Here is a 3,199-nt window from a genome sequence, read left to right on the forward strand (position 1 = left end):
AGTGTTCCGGGTGAAATCGGGATTTTACCGGAGTACCGGGAGGTTACCGGAACCCCCCGGGAGCCATATGGGCCTTAATGGGCTTTAGTGGAAAGGAGAAAGGGGCAGCCCAAGGTGGCCGCACGCCTCCCCCCTCCCCTAGTCCTATTAGGACTAGGAGAGGTGGCCGGCCCCCCTCTCTCTCTTTCCCCCTCGGGGAATCCTAGTCCAACTAGGATTTGGGGGGGAGTCCTACTCCCGGTAGGAGTAGGACTCCTCCTGCGCCCTCCTCCTGGCCGGCGGCCCCCTCCCCCTTGGCTCCTTTATATACGGAGGCAGGGGGCACCTCTAGACACACAAGTTGATCCTTGAGATCGCTCCTTAGCCGTGTGCGGTGCCCCCTGCCACCATATTCCACCTCGATCATATTGTAGCAGTGCTTAGGCGAAGCCCTGCGACGGTAGAACATCAAGATCGTCACCACGCCGTCGTGCTGACGAAACTCCTCCCCAACGCTTTACTGGATCGGAGCCCGGGGATCGTCATTGAGCTGTACGTGTGCTAAGAACTCGGAGGTGCCGGAGTAACGGTGCTTGGATCGGTTGGATCGGGAAGACGTACGACTACTTCCTCTACGTTGCGTCAATGCTTCTGCAGTCGGTCTGCGTGGGTACGTAGACAACACTCTCCCCTCTCGTTGCTATGCATCACCATGATCTTGCGTGTGCGTAGGAATTTTTTTGAAATTACTGCGTTCCCCAACAGTGGCATCCGAGCCTAGGTTTTATGGTTTGATGTTATATGCACGAGTAGAACACAAGTGAGTTGTGGGCGATATAAGTCATACTGCCTACCAGCATGTCATACTTTGGTTCGGCGGTATTGTTGGACGAGACGACCCGAACCAACATTACGCGTACGCTTACGCGAGACCGGTTCCCCCGACGTGCTTTGCACATAGGTGGCTTGCGGGCGACTGTCTCTCCAACTTTAGTTGAACCGAGTGTGGCTACGCCCGGTCCTTGCGAAGGTTAAAACGGAGTCTATTTGACAAACTATCGTTGTGGTTTTGATGCGTAGGTGAGATTGGTTCTTACTTAAGCCCGTAGCAGCCACGTAAAACTTGCAACAACAAAGTAGAGGACGTCTAACTTGTTTTTGCAGGGCATGTTGTGATGTGATATGGCCAAGACATGATGCTAAATTTTATTGTATGAGATGATCATGTTTTGTAACCGAGTTATCGGCAACTGGCAGGAGCCATATGGTTGTCGCTTTATTGTATGCAATGCAATCGCGATGTAATGCTTTACTTTATTACTAAACGGTAGTGATAGTCGTAGAAGGATAAGTTTGGCGAGACGACAACGATGCTACGATGGAGATCAAGGTGTCGCGCCGGTGACAATGGTGATCATGACAGTGCTTCGGAGATGGAGATCACAGGCACAAGATGATGATGGCCATATCATATCACTTATATTGATTGCATGTGATGTTTATCTTTTTATGCATCTTATCTTGCTTTGATTGACGGTAGCATTATAAGATGATCTCTCACTAAATTATCAAGAAGTGTTCTCCCTGAGTATGCATCGTTGCCAAAGTTCGTCATGCCCAGACACCACGTGATGATCGGGTGTGATAAGCTCTACGTCCATCTACAACGGGTGCAAGCCAGTTTTTGCGCACGCAGAATACTCAGGTTAAACTTGACGAGCCTAGCATATGCAGATATGGCCTCGGAACACGAAGACCGAAAGGTCGAGCGTGAATCATATAGTAGATATGATCAACATAACGATGTTCACCATTGAAAACTACACCATCTCACGTGATGATCGGTTATGGTTTAGTTGATTTGGATCACGTGATCACTTAGAGGATTAGAGGGATGTCTATCTAAGTGGGAGTCCTTAAGTAATTTGATTAATTGAACTTAAACTTATCATGAACTTAGTACCTGATAGTATCTTGCTTGATTATGTTGATTGTAGATAGATGGCTCGTGTTGTTGTTCCGTTGAATTTTAATGCGTTCCTTGAGAAAGCAAAGTTGAAAGATGATGGTAGCAATTACACGGACTGGGTCCGTAACTTGAGGATTATCCTCATTGCTGCTCAGAAGAATTACGTCCTGGAAGCACCGCTGGGTGCCAGGCCTGCTGCTGGAGCAACACCAGATGTTATGAACGTCTGGCAGAGCAAAGCTGATGACTACTCGATAGTTCAGTGTGCCATGCTTTACGGCTTAGAATCGGGACTTCAACGACGTTTTGAACGTCATGGAGCATATGAGATGTTCCAGGAGTTGAAGTTAATATTTCAAGCAAATGCCCGGATTGAGAGATATGAAGTCTCCAATAAGTTCTATAGCTGCAAGATGAAGGAGAACAGTTCTGTCAGTGAGCATATACTCAAAATGTCTGGGTATAATAATCACTTGATTCAGATGGGAGTTAATCTTCCAGATGATTGCGTCATTGACAGAATTCTCCAATCACTGCCACCAAGCTACAAGAGCTTCATGATGAACTATAATACGCAAGGGATGAACAAGACTATTCCCGAGCTCTTCGCAATGCTGAAAGCTGCGGAGGTAGAAATCAAGAAGGAGCATCAAGTGTTGATGGTTAACAAGACCACTAGTTTCAAGAAAAAGGGCAAAGGGAAGAAGAAGGGGAACTTCAAGAAGAACGGCAAGCAAGTTGCTGCTCAAGAGAAGAAACCCAAGTCTGGACCTAAGCCTGAAACTGAGTGCTTCTACTGCAAGCAGACTGTTCACTGGAAGCGGAACTGCCCCAAGTATTTGGCGGATAAGAAGGATGGCAAGGTGAACAAAGGTATATGTGATATACATGTTATTGATGTGTACCTTACTAGAGCTCGCAGTAGCACCTGGGCATTTGATACTGGTTCTGTTGATAATATTTGCAACTCGAAACAGGGACTACGGATTAAGCGAACACTGGCAAAGGACGATGTGACGATGCGCGTGGGAAATGGTTCCAAAGTCGATGTGATCGCGGTCGGCACGCTACCTCTACATCTACCTTCGGGATTAGTATTAGACCTAAATAATTGTTATTTGGTGCCAGCGTTGAGCATGAACATTATATCTGGATTTTGTTTGATGCGAGACGGTTATTCATTTAAATCAGAGAATAATGGTTGTTCTATTTATATGAGTAATATCTTTTATGGTCATGCACCTTTGAAGA

This window comes from Triticum urartu, chromosome 3, assembly GCF_003073215.2.
Source record: "Triticum urartu cultivar G1812 chromosome 3, Tu2.1, whole genome shotgun sequence".
Taxonomy (NCBI): domain Eukaryota; kingdom Viridiplantae; phylum Streptophyta; class Magnoliopsida; order Poales; family Poaceae; genus Triticum; species Triticum urartu.